We start from the raw sequence: 22146 nt of genomic DNA, 5'->3' as shown, positions 1-22146 counted from the left end.
CATGAGGTTGCGGGTTCGATCCCTGGCCTTACTCAGTGGGTTAAGGATCTGGCGTTGCCATGAGCTGTGGTGTAGGTTGCAGATGAGGCTCGGATCCTGCATTGCTATGGCTCTGATGTAGGCCAGTGGCTACAGCTCCAATTAGACCCCTAGCCTGGGAACCTCCATATGCTGTGGGAGCGGCCCAGGAAATAGCAAAATAAATAAATAAATAAAAATTAAAAAAAAAATAAAGAAGTCACACAACAGACATTCATGTCTCAGGATTCTGGAGGCTGGAAGTCCGAGGTCAAGGTACAAGCTGATTTGGTTTCTGACGAGGTCTCTGGCCCTGGCTTGTAAACAGCCACCTTCTTGCTATGTGCTCACAGGCTTTCCTTCCATGTGCCTGCAGAGAGGTGGGGGAGGGGAGAGCCAGAGAGTGAGCTGCTGGTGTCTTGTTCTCTTTTTGTAAGGACACTAATCCTATTAGATCAGAGCTTACTCTTCAAACCTCCTTTAACCTTAGTTACTTTCAAGGGTTCTATCTTCAAATCCAGCCATATTAGCAGGTGGTGGCTTCTCCCTATGAGTTGGGTGTGTGTGGGGGGAGGGCAGGTGTTGGGGAACACCTCACTCAGTTCACAGCAATTCCAGAGGAGTGACTTTGCAAAGACTGCTGCATCGGGGAGATCTGCTCCTTCTCTGTTGGTGAATGGCTTTTTAGTCTCTCTCCATTAACCAAACTGGATTTGAATCGAGGAAAAGCACTTATTTCCTCAGCCTCCCAAGCTCTCTAGTCTTTCCGGTGGGACGGCTCCTTTCCAGGCACTCAGTCATTTATCAGGAATTAAAAGCTTGCTGAGAATGCAAAACACTGTAAGTCAAGGCACAGAGAAAGTCAAGTCTTCCTGCTTTTAATCGATTGCCACGAGGGGAAAGGGAGGTGTGACAGTGCTCTGGGACTTTGTCACATGATCAACAGAAAGAGAAGAGGGCAGTGTCCCCAACAGAGAGCCCAGAAGGGCCAGGGCTAAGGGACATTGAACCTTTGTCTACACCTGGGAAAGGAATTCAGAGTGATCAGGAGCAGCTTGATTTTTCTGAACATTCTCCAACAATTTGTGGGAGGCCCTGGGAATTATTTATAGCTCCTTTGCACATTGACTTGGTTTCTTGCTGACACTGTAAAGTGACTGACGCTTCCCCAGGAGGGACCTTTTATCTCCCAGTCCACTGTTAGTGAGCCAAGGCAGGTGTTTTTCCATTTATTCTCTGGCCTGACTTGTTCCGGAAGGAACTGAAAGTGTCCTGCAGAAGCTCAGCACAGACTGGGCTTCAGATGACACCGGGAAGGCTCTCCTCAACAACTTCTTGAATTCAGCTGGATTTCACCTTGATTTAAAAAAAAAATGCATATTGATTACAAGAATTAATTGCAGTGTCTATCTAAAAATCACTATCAATAGTATGTCAATAAGCCATTAAAAAAATAACTAAAAGCAGTATCTGCTGACAGGCTAGGGAACACTTGCATTTTTAGCCTTGGTTTTACCCATTATGATTCCTCACTATGAATCTGTATTTAGTGAAAAAAAACAACCAACCCCCCCCCAAAACTATTTCTGTAACTGAGCAGGGTCCTGTGGGCTCCTGGGAACAGAAGCCTTTCTGTGTCCCCCATTTCTTTGTTTTAGGGCCTAAACTTCAGCCTCCATGACCTTCCCTGAGTTCCAGAGGGCAGTTGCTAATCAGAGAGGAGAGGGGATGCAGAGACCTGGGAGGAACAGTCAAGAGACAAGGCAGGTTCTGGTCCCTCCTCAGGGGAATTTACCTAACAGTATCTTTGAGCCTTTCTGCAGAACTGAAACCCCCAACAAATGGAAGAACTACTTGATGAAGAAGGAGGACCCCCGGGACCAGTCCTGAGGCTACTAAACATCATCTTTGAGAAACAATGCAAACTTGCCTCTCCCCTGATCCTTATCTACAGCCCTATTTTCCACTTCCCAAACTATAAAACCATCTCCTAATTTCTCCTAAGGGGGGGACACAGATGTTAAGGCATTAGTGGAGATTTATGGCTAAGGTGGAGGGAGGATGGCAAAGCAATAAATCTGCTTTTTTCTCCTTCACCCAAAACTCTGTCTCCAAGTTTCTATTTGGCAGCAGCAGACAGAGGCCAAGTTTCGGCAACATTTCTCCCAGACCCTCCCTAGAGCCAGCCAACCCAGGCAGCCCAGGAGAGCCTCCATCACGATTCTGGAAGTTTAAGCAAACTAGAAAAGAGAGGAAGATTTACCTCTATCTCTGTCCTCAGGGGCTCTGACTCTCCCACCCAGGCTTTCCCAAAGATTGTGCTTCTAAATTAGCTCCCGTCTCTCCCACCAGCTTCCTTGTCCCTCGGAGGAATTCATAACCAAGAGGCTAAATGACAAAACTAAATGACATTTTTACTATACATTTGCTCTTCAGAAGGGTTGAGCCCAGCTGAATATTCAAAGAACCGGACTGACAGAAACTCTGAGCCCGTGGCCCCGTCCTCACCAGGCTGGCAGAGCCCAGTCTTAGCAAGAATCCTGCTAAGCCAGCTTTGAGAGATCCCCAACCCCCCAGCCCCGCCACCCCCATCCTTGGTATTTGGTCGGGTTCCTTGTCCACCACACTCGATGTCGCCTGCCCCCGGCCTGCCTTCAGCAGGGATCCCATTAAGTCAGTTTAGCAGGAATCCTATCCTCGACGTTTCCTCCTGGCACACTGTCCTTCATCCTCCCTCCACCTTAGCCAGAAATTTCCACTCGTCCGGGCTGTATTCAGAATTGGGTCTGATCTCTTTTCAGGGCGTTTATTGCAAGAATCTTGAATAGTCTTCTTTACTGTTTTAACAGGTGGTGTCAGAGTAATTTTTCCTTTGGTAGCCTAAGAGCTCCATGAAGCTAAGAACTTTGGTTTTTTTTGCTTCTTTCATCACCACTGAGGTAGGTTCTTGCCCCCATTTTATAGAAGAAGAAAATGAGGCTTACATGGCTTAAGGGATTTATTTATTTACCAGCTAGTAAGAAACATTCCATGGAGGGATTGTTCTTTGCTCTGTCCTATGCTGCAATATCTTCTAATGTAAAGGATTCAGAAGTAAACTTGTTTTTTGTTTTTGTTTGTTTGTTTTGTGCTTTTAGGGCTGCACCCGTGGCATATGGAGGTTCTCAGGCTAGGGGTCCAATTGGAACTACAGCTGCCGGCCTACACCACAGCCACAGCAACGCAGGATCCAAGCCACGTCTATAACCCACACCACCGTTCACAGCAATGCCAAATCTGTAACCCACTGAGCAAGGCCAGGTATCGAACCTGCAACCTCATGGTTCCTGGTCGGATTCTTCAGAAATAGCCTTGAACTAAGTAAACAAGACCTAGATCCTCAGACAGTAGCAAGAGCTATCTTTATTGAGAATTGGTGACATGGTTACATTGGTTAGGCCTCTAAGTACATACTAACTCTAATCCTCATAGCAACCTAAAGATACACGAGCAGAGTTCCTATTGTGGCGCAGTGGTTAAAGAATCCGACTAGGAACCATGAGGTGGCGGGTTCGATCCCTGGCCTTGGTCAGTGGGTTAAGGATCTAGCACTGCCGTGAGCTGCGGGGTGAGTCACAGATGCAGCTCTGATCCCGAGTCGCTGTGGCTCTGGAGTAGGCCGGTGGCCACAGCTCCAATTAGACCCCTAGCCTGGGAACCTCCATATGCCACGGCAGTGACTCAAGAAAAGGCAGAAAGAAAAAATAAATAAATAAATACATAAATAAATAAATAAATAAAATAAAGATACACAAGCTACTATTATTATTATTGTTTTATTGGGATATAATTTAACATAGAATAAACATGTAAGGTTTGACATATGTACACACCTGGGAAATTATTCCCACAATCAAGGTGATGGGCATATCATTGCCCCCCAAAGGAGCCCTTACCAGTCACACCATTTTACAGATAAGAAAGTTGACTTCATTTGTACAATGTGACACGGCTGTTGTGTGGGGAGCCAGATTTGAAGCCATGTCTACGAGACCTCAGAACCGTGCCTCTTCGCACAGTATCAGCAAAGGCCTCTCTTCTCCTGTCCCTAGCCCCCATTTCTCTATCTTTGTCGCTCCCTCCCTCTCTCTCTCAGGTATTACTGATCTCCCACCATGTGTGAACGACTCTAACTTTAGCTGCTCTATCATCCTAAACCAAGAGCAATCATGAGCAGCAATGACAATTGCAGCTAACACAGATGACAGACATGTCATTCCGACAAGCTTTTTTAGGCATGGTGCCATGTTCAAAGTGATGTGGCTCTGGAGAGCTCAGCTTTGCAATCAGGCTGAGGCAGGTTTGAACTCCAGCCTCCATCTCCCCTAACCCCTGCCGCCCCCCCACCACCCGTTTACTGAGCAGCCCTGGATGATCTCAGAGACCTTACTGAGCCTTGACTGTATCGTTGGCAAAAGAAGAGTACTCATGCTCATCTCTAAGCTGGTGTGAAAATCACACAGCAGAATTATATAGCATAATGCAGGTATGCCAAAGGTTCCTGAGCTCATGAAAGCATCATAGCAGTTTTGTAAAAGAGCATATCTCCCCAAATTCTAAGCAATGATTTTTCTCTCCCAAGACTTTGGTTGTTTCTGTCTTTTTTTTTTTTTTTGTCTTTTTGCTTTTTCTAGGGCCGCTCCCGCGGCTTACGGAGGTTCCCAGGCTAGGGGAACCTGTCATGGATACTAGTCAGATTCGTTTCTGCTAAGCCACAACAGGAACTCCAAAGTTTTATTGGACCACAGCCATGTCCACTTATTTATAAATTATCTATGGCTTTTGTTTGCTTGTTTGTTCTTTTTAGGGCCACACCTGCCACACATGGAGGTAACCAGGGTAGGGGTCCAATCGGAGCTGCAATAGTCACAGCAACTCAGGATTCAAGCCACATCTGTGACCTACACCACAGCTCATGGCAACACCAGATCCTTAACCCACTGAGCGAGGCCAGGGATCGAACATGAAACCTCATGGCTCTTAGTTGGATTCGTTTCCGCTGAGCCACGACAGGAATTCCAATTTCCTTTTTTAATGTAACTGGAAATCTTGATCTTCTAGACGTGCTCCAGGCGGTGGTCAGAATGCAGGAAACCTGGTCCATTGCCTTCTGTTTGACAAGGAGGTGGGACAGGACACAGTTACTCACCCCCCCCCCCCACCCTGCCCCAACTCCTCTCTCTTGTGGCTTTGCTGGCACTTTTAGCCCAGGGCGACATGAGACTGAAATAAGTCAGCAGGCATTTGTTCATTCTTCTCTTTAAAATGAGCATGCTAAGGGAGCAGGCACTGTACCAGACCCTGAGTGCACAGAAGAGTCAAGCCACCGTCCTTACCCCTCACAAGCTGTGGAGTTACTTAACTCCAGCTAGGACAACATGTATAGCCACCTTAACAAAATAAGTTTAAGAGTGTGTGGCTAAAAATCAGCACCACGTGAATGGACTGGATGCAAAATCTTTTTGTTAGGGAGAAATTACTCCGAGCTAGAGCTGGATTGTGGGGGGGTGGGAGTCAAGCCAAGCTTTATGCAAGAGGTAGATTTTTTCGAGCTGGACCTGGGGTTGGATTTTCATCAGGAAAAATGTGAAGCATAACAAAAGCAAATACTCAGAGAATAAAAGGTCCCCTTCACAAAGTCTTGCTGATCACTGGTTTCCTCTGCCCAGTCTGCCTGCACCCAAGCTCCCAACCCATGGCTTTGGGATGGGATTATTAGATTCTGTCCATGACTCTAGCATATCAATCTATGCTGAGATTTCATCAGCCACTGTGTCGTCTACTCACTGTATCTTGCAGTTTACAGTAAGGGCACATGAAGGGGCGGGTGTTAAGAACAACTGTGGTTTGTGGCTGGGGGATGGTGAAGTAGGAAACGCTGGAAGAAGACCTTATGTGGGGAAAGCTCCTGAGTTCAGCGCTGAGAACACTGAGTTTGAGCTTCAAGACAACTGGTAGAGTTAACTGGAGTTTTCCTCGAGTGTTTTATTACAGAAGACTGCTATTATCTCCTTTTCATTTTTCTATTTGTAAAGAGCAGCAAATTTTTACAAAATACATAATGAGCCTGTATGACTTTAAACGTAGGAAGTGTCATAAAATAATAATAAACTATGAAAAATTAAGGAGTTTTAAAAATTAATAATACTCATTGTGAAACTGTATTTTATCTTGATCCGATTAGTTTATAAAAATGTAAGCAGCAAAGCACCATGTTTTGAGGCTCCATTACATAGGGTAGCTCCTCCTCTTCCAAAAAAATCTGGAAAATGTCCTGAATGGGAGCAGAAAACATGACCCTAAAAGGTGCCAATTTGGCGTGTGGGTTCTTCTGAGCTGAAAGCAATCAGGACCCAACAGGTGCAAGAAACATTTGCCTCTCCCTTTCCTAAGATAATTTAGATACTGGGCCATCGACTCAAAGAGAGAGCTATTACCAGAGATAACCTTTATCTGAATGACCCATCTGTAGGGCAGGGCAAACATCTCATTAACCAACATCTGCTCTTCTTATTGAATTACCCTCCTCCCCCTTGAGGCCTCAGGCCCCACCCCATTCCTGAGCGCAGGAGGGCATATAAACCTCAATGGCCCATCTTGCCCTTGGGTCTCATATTCTTACGGGATCCCTGTACTTACATAATTAAGTTTGTTTTCCTCCTGTTACAAGCTATCCTATGTTAATTTGATTATTAGACCAGCCACAGAACCAAGAAGGGTAGAGGAAAAATGTTTCCTCCTCCATCGGCTCAAACGCAATAGAAAAAATTTACCACTTACTCATAGAAAACACAAAGGAGGGATCCGAGTTGGTGAAGAGTCTTCTCCAGAAGCGATTTTTTTTTTTCTTGTGCTTTTATTCTTTTCTCCTTTTTTCTTGTGCCTCCACCACCTCAGTGTGTGTCCTTTAAGGAGGCCATACTTGCCTGCCTCAGCTGACGGGAGAACAAAGAGCATGGAAAATTGGCCATGAGATATTTCTTTGCACCAGGCACGAATCACTTCTGTGACTGGAAGGGCAGAGCAGGGTAGGAATTCTAGCCTTGTGCCCAGTAAGAGGTGGAGGAAACAGATTTTGTGACAAGCTGGGAAAATTCTGCCTGAGATACCAAATGTGTCATTTAGTGTTTTCCCTCTAGAATGGCATTGGATCGGCATCTTTTCAATTTGCTCTTTGGTTATTGTCTCGCTAACATTTCTATACTCACATACACACAGAGGATAATGCAGAATACCAGTGATCTTAATGAAATCCAGAAGGTAAGTACACAGTCCCCCAGAATATTCATCTGATAGACATACGATTAAAGAAAATGAAACTAGATTGAAATGACTTGTTCCATCTGAACTAATCACTCTTACTTTTTAGTGAATATCCATAATTACATTAAAACTTTATTTTAGAGATCTGAAGAGATTAATGTAAAATTCTTTTTGTCCTTGGTTCCTAGAACCTATAATTTGATTGTTAGAACCATCTTTATAAGGGTTTAAAAAATCTGTAATGCACACTAAATTTGGTCTGCAGGCAAAATAAATCATATGACTCACAAATACAATTGCCATTATTTTTCAAATATATGTAGATATTGTTAGGATAAAGAAGGTAATGTATTTAAAAGAGCTGCTGAATTTACAGTAGCTTTTGGCCACGGTGTGTTTTGTTAAATACTAGAGTATGTAACTATCAAGGGAGGTTATGACATTTACAATTTTAACAAAAGACCATGATTTCCATTTCCAGAAAAGATGGAGTAACAGAAACTAGGTTTACACTTAACCACCTAATCAGGGAATACAGCTTCACTGTCTTATTCCTGGGGACTTTTCCAAGTTACTACTAGCTTGTAAGTCCCTCTGGGCTGTTGATGCCCAGTGGCGACGCTGCTTAGTAACCATAAGTGGGTGTTGTGGGCTGAATTTTGCCCCCCTAAAAGATGTGTTCAAGTCTTAACTCCCAGTACCCATGAATGCAACCTTATTCAGAGGCAAAGTCTTGGCAGATATAACCAATCCATTGATCAACCAATTCTTTGTCAGAATTAGGTCCAGAATAGTTTAATCTTTTTAATGACTCTCCTACTTCCTAGGAGAGGAGCTAAATAAATGGTTGTTGTTATAAGCAGCTAAATTTGAGGGGTGATTTGTTACAAATGCTAACCGATAGAGAAAGGGTGGCAGATCTCACAGAGGAGCCCCGGCGACAGCCCTAAGGGAAGAGGCCTTCTGCAGAATTAAGACTTCAGCAGGAGGGCTGTTACATGCATGTTTCCTTCCTCTTGGCATTTGTGTCTTTTATTCTCCATTACATTAGGGGAGAGATTTGAAAATTAGTGAGAATCCAGTTGGATCTACCAGTCCCTGACTACCGTGGCTAAGTAGGAGCCATCCAGCTGTACTAATTTTGGTTATACATAAAAAACATGCCATATACATACATGTGTATATAAACATAGGTGTGCATATAATTTCATGCCATTCCCACCTGAAATTCCCACGAATAAATTAATTCATATTTCTAATTATTTTCTAGCAATAAATTACCAGAAGTTCTGCACGTCTGGAGAAAGCTCATGCACATATTGTAGGCTTTTTCTACTTATGGTCCAGTAGAAATAGAGGTGATATTGAAGGCTATTTTAAGTAAATTCTAAGAACATTGGTTCTGGAGTCAGAAGGCCTGGGTTTGGTTACTAGACTCAGTAATTTACTGGCAGTGTAATCTTAATATTATTTATAATATCTTCATGGGGCTCCATTTCTTTATTTGTAAAGTGAGAATAATAAGACAGACACCTAGCTTCCAGAATGACTGTGGTGACTTAGTGGCTAAACCAGAAGCCCTCTGCAAGGTTTTTAAAGGCTATACAAATGTTAGTTGTTAGCCTGACAGCCATGATTTCAAATCTCCCTTCCTGCCTGGTTGTCACCTGAAATATGGCGGCCATCACCTGGCCCTGTGCTAGCCCTGGAGCTGAAGATGGTGTGAGCACAGCTGGGCTGACAGGATGCCGGGGGAGGCTCCCGTGCTTCTCCCTGAAATCTCCCTAACAGGAATTTATGCCTTTCTGACATCTCGCACCAACACCACAGGGCCTGGGGGGAAGGGTCATCCCAGAGAAGGGCAGCCAGGCTAACTCATTATCATAAATGTTTTTGGAATTGAAGAAGAGAACCAAGTAAGGGCAACTGGGATAAAGGCATGTCTGAGGCTGGCATTTACCTTCTGTGGGATGAAAACACTCAGCTGGATGAACTGATGTCCTATCTCTGCAGATCTGCACGGACACATAATGAAATGAAAATGGGATGCAAATGCAAACTCCCCTAAGAGGAGGTGCAGTTTTCCTTCCTTCTCTGCAGACTTGGAGAACTGTCAACACCGAGAGGAAAGACAAGTGAGGACAAGCATCTGAGGTTGCGTTTGGAGGGACGGGGTGGGGGAAGTGTAGGGGGACTGCAAAGTCGAAGGGATGAGAAAGGGAAGGACACAGCAGACAAGCTGCTTTCTTGGAGTCAGAGTTGGTTCTACTAGCTCTCCGCCAGTCTGCCACCCTGGGGCTTTGCTAGGCAGGGAGAATCCACCAAACAGTGGAGAATGGGAACAGTAACCCTTTAAGGAAAGAGAGAAAGAGAGGCAAGAGGAGGGAAGGAAGGAGGGACAAAAGGAAGGAAGGAAGAGGAGAGGGAGGAAGGAAAGAACTGTAATCGAACATAGTTACAACAGATGCCTTAGAAAAAGCTTGAGAGTCTGGCAACTGGACTTTAAAAAGTGTAAAATCCCAAACATATTTCAACTAGCTCTGTAGTTTCAAGAAGGACTTAACTGAGGTGTGAGGAAGGATTTGGGACAAAAAGGGCTGTTGGACTGAGGAAGACTATAGCACCTTCTCTGAGATCTTTAAAGAAAGTCGCTTTAGAAGGTTGAGTGGGGATGTCTTTGAGGGTACGGAAAGGAAATTCAAGACCATGTTAGGTTTATTCATGCTATTCTGGGCTACGCAGCTGAACTTATTTTCATATGTAACTGGAAATATGAAATGAGAGCCTAGAGTAAAAAACTGAGAATATACAGTGAGGAGTATTTCCGGACATTTTCCAAGGCGTTAATAATTTTTTTCCATACAGAAATCTTTTTTTTTTTTTTTTTTTTTTTTTTTTTTTTTGTCTTTTTGCCATTTCTTGGGCTGCTCCTGCAGCATATGGAGGTTCCCAGGCTAGGGGTTGAATCGGAGCTGTAGCTGCCAGCCTACGCCAGAGCCACAGCAATGCGGGATCTGAGCCGAGTCTGTGACCTACACCACAGCTCACGGCAACGCCGGATCATTAACCTACTGAGCAAGGCCAGGGATGGAACCTGCAACCTCATGGTTCTCAGTTGGATTTGTTAACCACTGAGCCACAACGGGAACTCCTCATACAAAAATCTGATTGATAAACAGTTTCATTCATTCATTCATTCATATAATACGCATTTTGACCCTGGGGTGACATTTGAACTGGGTCATAAAAGACAGAAATTAGTTATACAGGCAGACAAAAGGGAGTAAAATGACTCTATATAAACACGCCATGTGATTCTATTTTCACTCCAGCTCAGAGTGACAGATCTGTTCTCAGAAACCTCATTTTATTATTGCTTTGTCTATTATGCAGCTCCCCAGTTCAAACTACCTTTCTTCCTCCCAACATTTGGTCTCACCCAACATATGCTCCATTTCCTTCTTGAAGAAGCCTTCAAATGGAACCACTTCATGTAACAATAAAAAGAGAAAGGCATTGCGCCTAGCATTGTGTCAGATGTGGTACCTAACTTATCTTAATCTCTGCAGGAAATTAACCCCTGAAGTTCAGACAGGTCTGATATCTTTACCAAAGAGCCAGGATTTTGAATCTTGCTCCTGTCCCTTCCTTTACACTTTTCTGGATATATCTATTTTCACTAATGGCAGGCTAAGTTGATTGGACCAACTATCTCAGTGAAATCAGCTAAAATGTGTGCATAGAATATGTGTATACTGTATCTTATTATATGTATAATTATATACATATATATAATATATTTCTTAACAAAAGTATCAAATTGCATGAACTGAAAGAAAATAGTAGACCAACATTACAAGAGAACACCGGCTCAGAGCAGTTAACAGTACAAGCATGAGGGAAGCAGTTTGGTTTGGTCTTGAGATTATTTGCTGAGAAACAAATTGTACTTTTCCCTGATGGCTTTACGAGGTGTGCGGATAGAAACTAAAATTAAATATGCAGAAGTGGAGACCCCTCCAAAATGGCCTGGTAACTTGAAGAACTAAACTCTTAATATCATGGTGAGTTGGAAGTGGCCACTCTTTTGAAGGCATCGATGCCCCAGTTTGGATCACCTGGGTCTTGCATAAAATTGCAAGTCTTGAATTTCAGTTAAAGTGATCCCAATATCACCAGTTCTCCTCTACAATGGGCAGAGGAAAGACTATTGCTCTTGGGAGTACTTTTTATTAGAGGTAATCTCATAGGGATATTTCATAATGACAAAAGGCTTAATGAAATAGGAAAATTCAACAATTTCAAGTTTTGTATGCACTTTATCATAAAGCCCCTCCTCCTCCCTAAAGGGAAATCAATGAATAAACATAGTAATGGGAGATTTTACTTTATTTGTTATTGTTTTTTTTTTTTTTTTTTTTTTTTTTGCTTGTCCTTTGTCTTTTTCTAGGGACACACCCACGGCATATGGAGGTTCCCAGGCCAGGGGTCCAACCGGAGCTGTAGCTGCCGGCCTATGCCAGAGCCACAGCAATGCCAGATCCAAGCCGTGTCTGTGACCTACGCCACAGCTTACGGCAATGCCAGATCCTTAACCCACTGAGCAAGGCCAGGGATTGAACCTGCAGCCTTAGGGTTCCTAAGTAATAGGAGATTTTAATACACATCTTTCAAAAACTGATGGAAAAAGCATAAAAATGAATAGCTATAGATGTTATAAACAATACAACTATTTATTTATTTTTTTCACAACTATATATTTAAATTCATATTCTTTTGGAGATCGTATGAATGAATATTAAAAAACCTCAAATATTGTGCTATAATACAAACATTAGCCAATTTTAAGCACTGAAATCATATCAAGTTTGACCAAACCCTGTTAAGTTAGAAATCAATAACAAAATGAAAATTATAAAATTCCTGTATGTTTTGAAATTTCAAAATACCCTTAAGTAACCTGTAACTCAAAGGATAAATCATAATGAAAATCAGGAAGTATTTTGAGCTGAATGATAAATAAAATATTACATTTCATGACATGTGGAATGTTTCTAAAGCACAACTTAGATGTAAATGCATACCTTTAAAAGGACAGATTTGGAAAAAAAAGGTTGAAATTTCATTGAGGTGTCAGAAAAAGAAGAGTAAAGTAAATAGAATAAACATTAATAGAGCAATTGTTAATGAAATATAAACAGAGATTCAACAAAATCAAAAGTTTTTTAAGATTAATAAAATTGACAAACCTCTAGTGAAATCAGGAAAAAGAGAGTACGAATTATTAATATTAGGAATTAAAAGGGAGATATCACTACCGATTTGGCAGAATTTGCATCTGTCTCCGACTTTTACAAATTACTCTAATGAAAAAATTATTTTCACATATATTTTCTCAGTATATTGTAGTGAGCATTTATTATGCAGAGCACACAGCTAATGCTTACTTAATTTTTATTCCTTACTTTTTTTTGCTGTAATTTGCTTTCTCAAAAGGAAGATGGTATTTTTTCCTCAATTATATTTTTACTTAAAATTAAGGATTACCTTAAATCATAAATGCCACATAATGAAAGAGTAGCTTATCATTGGATTTATGCAATATGAGTTCCTGAAATTTCAGAATAGATAAAAATTATAAGAAATTATTAAGTTCAAAATTTATTGATAGGACTAAATGGTACTTGAATTTAGAAAAGTGAAGATGGTGAATGAACATAAGTTAATGACTGGGAGAGGTGTGAGGTAGAAACGATGAAGTGATGAGATTTATAAAATTGAATGGCCTCAATGAGGAGTCGAAGTAGCAAATCAACACTTCTATTTATTACAAGTACATCCTTAAGCCATTAGGATGAAATCATCTCTACAGAGATTGTTTCAGGGTTTTGTTTTGTTATATAACTGCGTTGGGCTTCAGTTTCTTTTTCCACTAGAGGAGTAGACTGTACAAGGTAATCTCAAATCTCCCAAATAAGACGATTTTTTATTATTCTGGAAAGGGAACACGCCATAATATTTAAGCACATAGGCTTGAGAGGTATGTAATCATTCATTTGGCAGATATTTCTTGAACATCTATTATGTGCCAGAGATATGGACAAGGTCTTTGTTATCATGGAATTTATCTTTTATTAAAGGGACAGGTACCAGACAGGTAACAAACTGTATAAACAAGCAGGGATTGTGATAGCTACCATGTGGGTAACAGGGTGTAGATATAGGATATCGATGAAAAGAAGTTTGAAAGCTTCTTAGTACTGTGCCTAATTCACAATCAAATTTCAATAAGTGTTGGTTGAGTTTCTTATTATTAATGACAAAGTACACATCACAATGTTATACAAGCCAATGGAGCTGCTTTTCTCTAGTAAGGGCTCATTTTATGACAGAAGAGGAAAACCCAACTGAAATTGGCTTAAACAAAAAAGGGAATTATTTGCTCACATGTTTTAGAAGCCCAGGACAGCTTAGACATGATTTGAAGGACTGAAGGATATCCTTAGGTTTACCTGTTCTTACCTTTTTGCCCTACTCTGCCACTAGAGATAGTGTCCACAAGAGCAGCACCATCTGCTCAAGTGTGCATGTGAATGTGTGTGTGTGTGAGTGCGTGTGTGTGCACGCACGCGTGCTTGCAGCAGCACTGGAGGAATAAGGTGCTTGTTGACTGCTATACTTGGATCACTGTGTCCCAAGCATGGACTGCTCTTTGTCACCCACTGTATACCTCCCTCTTTGTTCTTTTAGTAATAATACCTCCCTAAATTTTATCTGGGCACGAGGCTATCTCTCTAGAGAACACGCTTCTCAGTTTCCTTTTCCATTTGCCAAAATGCAGACACAAACCAGATTACTCCTGCTACATCTGTGCAGTGTTTTAATAGCCTCCCTCCACCAGAGGTTCCAGGAAAGACTGAGCTCTAATGCCCTCGAGCATCCGTTGTATATAATGCATCAAGTTCTCTCCTAAGCATCTAGAATAGTACTAGCAATCAATCATGTTTGGGGGAACTTAGAAAGGCTGAGGATAGAACAAAGTGAAAACAACCTGGGATCCTGGATCACTTTGTGGAGCCAAGAGCCTGTCTGTCTGGGCTCTTCCACCAAGTCTGGACATTGTCACTTAAATACTGCAAGCTTGGGCTTCATTGTTCTGGCGACTCAGCTGATAAATATTCAACTCTATAACTGGGGGCTGAGATGAGCCCTTGAGGAGTAATTTTGACTGGGATGGTGGCAGGCTGGTGCTCACAGATAAACTGGAGCATGATTCCTGACAAGCAAAAGAATACTTGTTATAAGCACTCACCCGGCTGCAGAGCTGAAAATGCCAGTTTTGACAATTTCAAAAGTCTAAAATTGGATTAACAATCAACATATTTTCCCTGAGCGCTATCTTCCCAGGTCAGATGTCATAGACCACTTTAGAGTCTTCTTGCACTCGATTATGAGTTTTTCATTAAATATCAACGTTTCCTGTTAGTCCTTGAAGACGACAATATGATTGGGTATAAGTCTTGGATGAACTCATGAGACGGTATTAACTCACTCACATTTTATTCATCTCCCCTTAGGTGTCAGTTTGCATGTATAAATATGAAATTATGTACAGATAAATTATATACCTAATATATTACATTTTTTTCAATTTCCTTTTTCTAGAGTTTGGGCTAAAGATTGTGATGTGGTTTTCTCCTGTCTTAGGTTTTCCTCTCCCTTAACTCTACTGTGAATTGTTGTGTCCTGAATAGCTCTTCTCATGGTGAATAATATGTTTGGTTCAGTAGTCTTCACGCTATGCCTCATTTATCTCATACTCGCATTCTACTCCTGAGACTCATGCTGGTGGCCCTGGCACCTGGTGCAGTGGGTTGCCTGTAACTCAAGTCGGTTTTTATGCAAGAGGAGGACTCTGCTCAGAGACACTGGAGATGGAGCTGCCTTGAATTCCAAGTGCATGGCGGAGGGTGGAGGCCTCACACATGTGGCCATGGGGGCCTCACACACAAGAATTAAACATGGCTTGGGACCCACAGGTGGGGCAGGGAAGCAAGAGTTTTCCTTAAGCAGCTATCTTGAGGGAGAGACTGGAATAAAATCCTGAGCACAGCACAGCACTGAACATTTGTGCCCAAGCTTCTAGTGTCTTTGATTTTCTTCCTCCTTTTTGCTCCATAAAAAAAAAAAAAAAAAAAGTTCAGTATAGGAGTTCCCGTCATGGCTTAGCGGTAACAAATCCAACTAGTATCTATGAGGATGCAGGTTTGATCCCTGGCCTCAGTGGGTTAAAGATCCAGTGTTGCTGCAATCTGTGGTGTAGGTCGCAGACGTGTTTCGGATCCCTCGTTGCTGTGGCTGTGGTGTAGGCTGGAAGATACAGCTCCCATTCGACCCCTAGCCTGGAAACTTCCATATGCCGCAGGTGTGGCCCTAAAAAAGATCCCTCCCCCCCAAAAAAAAGTGTTCAAAAGAAGACCATTGTATAAAATTTTGACTTTATGTCTTTTTAGAATTTTGCTTATGCAAATACATACACATGAATGTATAAAAATAATATACTGTATTGTACTTGCTTTCTAGATAATCTCTCAAACAATGTAACCCTAATATGTTCTAATACATCCAAGAGTTCCTTGTTACTTATTTAGAGATGCTTTGAAGACACAGAATCTATGAACACAAAGCACAGTCCCATTCTGTCTTTGTATCTCTTGGTCAATATCAGGGTGGAACAAATACACAACCACCCACAGTTGCTCTCTTGAAAGCCCTTCTTCTTTTCCTCAGTTATTTTGTTTCTTTTGTATCCAGAGCTTCAGAAGGCATCTTTCATGTCAAACTTCTCTGAGTGGCCACCATTCCCAGATCCCTCCTTCTACCTTTTTATGAGGAGCAATTGGTTTTCTCAGCTCAGTCCTGCCTGCCCCCTCTCCCCTATTCTGCCTCTGTCTTCTGGTACCCTTATTAATTTTCCACTCTCAGAGTCTGCATTAGCAAAGGTAAAGGATCTTGCTGGAAAATTCTGCTGAGGACTGAAGGAAGGAGAACTTAAACAGGCAAGATCAACCTTCTCTGTAGTGAGCGGGGATGATGGGTCGTAAAGGAGAAAACATGCAAACACTCTGGAGTTAATAAAGTTATCACTGCAACATTAGTATATGTGGAAGTCGTCCATGACGAAAAATAAATGCACACTAATATTGTCATTTTTAATGATAGATGGCATACCAATCCACATATAACTGTTATCTGTGTATTTATTCTTTTTTCCTACTTTGAATATTTAATTTATTTAAAATTTTTTTCATTAATGGAAAAACATGCTATAAATATCCCTGTACATATGTCTTTGAGTGTTTTCCAAATTATTTACTTAGAAAAAATTTCATGAAATAAGATTGCTGAGTCTAAGACTTGTCGTTGCCAAGGGGGGTGGAGAGGGTGTGGGAGAGAGGGGATGGTTTGGATTAATGGATGCAAGCTATTATCTACAGAATGAATAAACGACAAGGTCCTACTGCATAGCACAGGGAATTATATTCAATATCCTGTGATAAACCATAGTGGAAAATAAAATGAAAAAGAATGTATGTGTATAACATGTATGTATATGAATGACTTTGTTATACAGCAGAAATTAACACAACATTGTAAATCAACTATACTTCAATAAGATAAAATAAAAAAAGATTGCTGAGCCCAAAGGTATGCAATTCATGAAATTTTTGCCTTAATGCCCTGTAAGACAGGTTGGCTGATTTGTCTTTGATTAATAATGCATAAGGTATTACTGACCCCACAGTTATATCAGCACTAGTTACTATCATTCTTTTTAAGTTTGCCAATTCAATGGGCAAAAATAGTATCTTGTTATTATTTCATTATTTAATTACTAGTAATTTTTAAAAATTTTTATCATTATTGACCACTGCAGGTCTGATTTTTGGATTATGTACTTATTTCCTATTGGGGCTGAATTATACCTTAGCATATGGCAACACATAATAAAGTTTTGGAGTTGGGAAATGTTTTTGAGAAATTATTGGCCACAACCCATCATGGCAAAATGTATTAAACTGCAATTTTTCCTTGACTTCCTTTTCAGTTATTTGCCTGTGTACCTCACAAAGAAAAAACTATGCCAGCAGAATGAAATAAATCCACCCAATAACTTTGATACAGCAAACCTTTTCCTTAAGGTTTGTGATGGGGCCATATTTTCTCTAACCAACCAAAGGTCAAGGGCCTATTGTCATAAAGGAATGAGTTAGCCAACCAGAAAGATGGGACACTTAGGAGCTCCAGCCAAGTCAGGAAGAGCAGAGCAGTATCCACCAGGACCTGTGCAGTGGCAGGTAAGAAAGTTAGTGGGAGGAAGGGTACACACACTCCCAAAAGCCCTGGAGGAAAGGCAATGTCAGGACTCAAACTCAGATCTGATGACAAACCCAATGGCTCATCATAAAACCCAAAAATAAAATACAAAAGAAGAAAAGAAAGTCGAAAACTCAAAGAGAAGAGTGCGGGCATTACTGAATCTCTTGTAGGATGGCTATGTTTGATAGAGGTGCCCAGAAATATTTAAATCTTTCATTTTAGCACAAATGAAAGGGTGACTTGGCCATAAAGTGAAAAGTTATCTTTATGGCTATGATGTTGTGGGCCAAAGAGACTGTTTTTAAGGGTTCTCTGATGCAGCTACTGCATTTCATGCCCTATACTCTTTTCTCTGACAGTCCAAATCCTTGCCATCTTGGAAGGCTGCTGCCACCTCAGTCCCCACTTCCTCCAAGAAGGCTCCCAGGCAGGTCAGGCTCAGAGGAACCTGCTCCAGTACTCAGAGCCTGTCCCACCCAACTTAGCATTGATTTTTCCTGCACCTTCCCTTGCTTTCTTGGCACCTGTGGATATTATTCTTATTTACCACTATAATGAAATGTTAATTTCTCGAGATTAATCCCAGCATAAAGCTAGGCACACAGTAGAGTTATCATACATGCAAATTGACTGATCTATTGATTACTTAAAACAGCTCTACAAAAAGAGTCAACTAAAATTTATTGACTAACTGCCATGTGCTAAGGGCTTCCATTTAAGATATCTTACTTAATTCTTACAATCACCCTACTAGGTAGGAAATATGGGTCCACTGTTTTGATAAGAAAACTGAGGCCAAGAAGAGTTAAGCAGTTTTTCAAGATTTCACTGCTGGTTGGGCTGGAATTTGAATTCTGGTTCCCCAGCTTCAAAGCTGGTGTTTTTTAGTAAGTGTCACACTCCTTTCAGGTTTGTTCAACACCACTTGGTTGTGGGTGGAAGGGCTTTGCACAGAGGGGAGTTATTGTCACCGACAAGCTTACTGAGGGACACAGGGAAAAGAAAGCCATCATTATTTTGGCAGTTCATGAGAACCAGACCCCACAGTGCTTGTATTCTTGGGCAAAGACTTATTTTAAAAAGCAAACTAAACAAGTATAGAGATGTTGCCTTTCCACTGAAGCCAAAATTGATAGGTTTTCAGGAAGAAAACGAACAGACTTTGGATTGTCTGTTTCCAGCAAAATATCCAAGCAGAATTTTCAGGGGCTATAAACACTTGTTTACCCTATTAAAAAATGCTGCTCTTAATGCACTGAGGACTTTTTAGCATGTCTACAGAACTGGACCATTTCTACCAGAAAATGTTAAATGTGGGAAGAATATAATGAGGCTCCCTAAACATTCTGCAGATGACATTAAGTCCATCATTGTTTCATTAAAAGAGGAAACAATCAATTTTACATAACAAAACAAATGTGAAGTACCACATAGTACTCTGTATAGCCACTTGTCTATTAAAGCAATTTCCATCGTACATGGGGATCCAGATTTTTAAGCTGTCATGAGGTCAAGTTTATTACGAATAGATGACCTACAGGATAGGACCCTGACTGACTCAAGCTCCATCCCAAGAGCTGCTGACATTTCAAGCGGTGGCATCCAGCTGTGCTTCCCTGAAGAACTGTAGGAGGTGGTGTGAGGCAGAGATGCCCCATCAGGTTGCAGGCACATCACACCTGCCAGGAGAGATCATTAAAAACACACAGATTGTAAAGCTGCAAGTGCTCTGGGACCAGGCTTTTAAAAGCCCCTCAGTGATGGACACTCAGGTCTGAAAGCTACTGACAAAGACAGAGAGACCTGAGCACAAAGACCTCTGCAACTGGCCAGACACATGACTGTAAGTGAGCAGGACCCATGAAAGCCTTCCCAGAATAGAGCCTCAACTATGTCCTCCACCTGCCTTTTGTCTGTTAAAAAAAAAAATCTTTAGTCTGAGAACAAATTTAATCAGAGAAGTGAGAAAATGCGGAGAGAAAGGAAAACAGTCAGGCAAGACATCATAAGAATGGTTTAGCCATTCAACCGAGTCAAGGACCTTTAGCTCTTCCTCAAGGACTATGGATAATATTCTGAGCCATGTCCTCTGAGCTGTTTTGCAGATATGAAACCCCCACCAGGTGGAAGAAGTTAACTGTATGCTGCCCAGAGCACGTAGACCCCAGACTGGGTGGAACCAGAACGTGGATGATGCTGACTCCCAACTACCTCACCACCGACCAATCAGAAGGATGTCTGTGAGCAAGCCGACCACGCCCTGCTTCTTGAACACTGCAAGACTCTTCACCACTTCCTTCAGGGCGGGAGTGAGTTTTGAGGGCATTAGCCTACTCTGGCTCCCTTTGCCTGGCAAAGATATTCTTTTCTACTTCACCCAAAATGCTGTCTCTGAGTTTCTATGTGGCACCAGTGAACAGAGGCTGAGTTCTGGCAACATGACCTCCAGTTATTCAACTGCTGGCTCTCAGCCTGTCCCTCAACTACACTTTGGGTTTGGTGAGGAGGAAATGATTGCGAAGTACTTGGCTCATAATCTGACACCATTGTATCCACATAGAATGTGTGTTATGTTTCTCAATCACGATTGCCAGCTTGAGCTTGGTGTGTTCACAAAGAGGGCAGGTAAAGACAGAAATCGTGCAGTCCCATGGCCTTCCAGACAGCCTGTCAACCTGGTCTTGAAGTACCAGCTTTCTGCCACTGGAGGTCCTTGGAAAGATTTCTGGCTGATTGCTCGGGGCACTAAGCTGGCACACATTGGCCATGGGAGCCAACACACCCTGGCTGTTGCAGGAGGCCAGGGGAGAAGGGTGAGCTCACCGCTCATGGCCTGTAGCCCTCCAGGAGCCATTCCTATAACCTTTCATCTAGGTTCTTGGTCCTTCAACACAACTAAAAATGAGAAGTCAGAAAATAGAAGTGCCTTCCAACATTTTATTGCATACAGACAGATCAAGCCATCTTTCTCTGTGATCCATCACCAGTACATTTGCTAAGGAAGGCTATTTACTGCCTTCACAAAATGATAGATTTTTTTTTTCCAGACACACATGCTGATTTAGTTTCAACTGTATGGCAGGATTCTGTAAAGACCCTATCTTTCATATACTTTGGAGCAAGGTATCCAGATCATTAATTCTGAAGAAAGGGTTCTGACAAAATATGAGATAAATCAGAACAATAATTGTTACTCTTTCTTGGCAAGAGCTGCAAAAGTCTAAGAAATTAACCTACAGAAATTGCAAAGCTGAATTTTGCAATTCAATGACCAAGGTAATTTGCAGTGTTTGAACATGAAAATCAACAGAATGTAAAAGTTATCAGAACACATCTACCAGATATGGAAAATAATTTAGTGAATTGCCTCAATTTTTTTTTTCTAAAAGGATTGTAGAAATTTTCTCACAACCTCTTCAATTTCTAAGAGACATTTGTGGGCAGGCATATGGTCCCATTAAAAATTGGGTGGGGAGTTCCCATGGTGGTTCAACAGAAACAAATATGACTAGTATTCATGAGGATGTAGGTTTGATCCCTGGGTTAAAGATCAGTGGGTTAAGGATCTGGTGTTGCCGTGATCTGTGGTGTAGGTTGCAGACCTGGCTCGGATCCTGCACTGCTGTGCCTGTGGTATAGGCTGGCAGCTGCAGCTCCGATTCTACCCCCCTAGCCTAGGAACTTCCATATGCCATGGATGCAGCCCTAAAAAGATAAAAAAAAAAAAAAAAAAGCTGTGGAAGAGTCTGGGTCTTTTTTTTTTTTTTTTTTTTTTTTTTGTCTTTTTGCTATTTCTTGGGCCGCTCCTGCAGCATATGGAGGTTCCCAGGCTAGGGGTCCAATCAGAGCTGTAGCCACAGCAATGCGGGATCCGAGCCGCGTCTGCAACCTACACCACAGCTCACGGCAATGCGGGATCGTCAACCCACTGAGGAAGGTCAGGGACCGAACCCGCAACCTCATGGTTCCTAGTTGGATTCGTTAACCACTGCGCCACAACGGGAACTCCTGGGTCATTTTTTTAAGGTGATACTGCTGGGAGGGCAGCGCAAGAATTTATGTCAATGCATCTAAATATAATTTATTTAATAACAATAATATAGTTTAATTTGATAATATAGTTTAATACATAAATTTATTAACAATAATATAACAATAATTTAGTTAAATTTAATAATAATAATTTAATAATATAGTTTACTTAATAAATAAATTTAGAAATAAAAAATCCATTGCTAAAATAATAGTCATCCCTTTCTTTCTTTCTTTCTTTCTTTTTTTTTTTTTTTTGCTTTTTAGGGCTGTACCCTCAACATATGGAAGTTCCCAGGCTAGGGGTCGAATTGAAGCTACAGCTGCTGGCCTATAACTGAGCCACAGCAATGCAGGATCCAAGCCGAGTCTGCAACCTACACCACAGCTCATGGCAACACTGGATCCTTAACC

The 22146-nt window shown here is 41.7% G+C and overlaps 1 long non-coding RNA gene across 1 annotated transcript in view; it reads right to left on the bottom strand.

Annotated features, from left to right (window-relative positions):
- LOC106510074 overlaps positions 881–22146 on the bottom strand; it is a 185268-nt gene continuing 164002 nt past the window's right edge. Inside the window, exons 4-5 of the long non-coding RNA XR_002343297.1 lie at positions 6838–6992; positions 881–1374 (exon numbers count right to left, since the gene is read on the bottom strand). This is a non-coding gene — a long non-coding RNA (uncharacterized LOC106510074). The remainder of the gene's footprint in view (positions 1375–6837; positions 6993–22146) is intronic.

The sequence above is a fragment of the Sus scrofa genome, chromosome 4 (assembly GCF_000003025.6).
Source record: "Sus scrofa isolate TJ Tabasco breed Duroc chromosome 4, Sscrofa11.1, whole genome shotgun sequence".
NCBI classification, from domain to species: Eukaryota; Metazoa; Chordata; class Mammalia; order Artiodactyla; family Suidae; genus Sus; species Sus scrofa.
The sequence above is the reverse complement of the archived record's forward strand: the minus strand, read 5'-3'. Positions and strand labels throughout refer to the sequence as shown.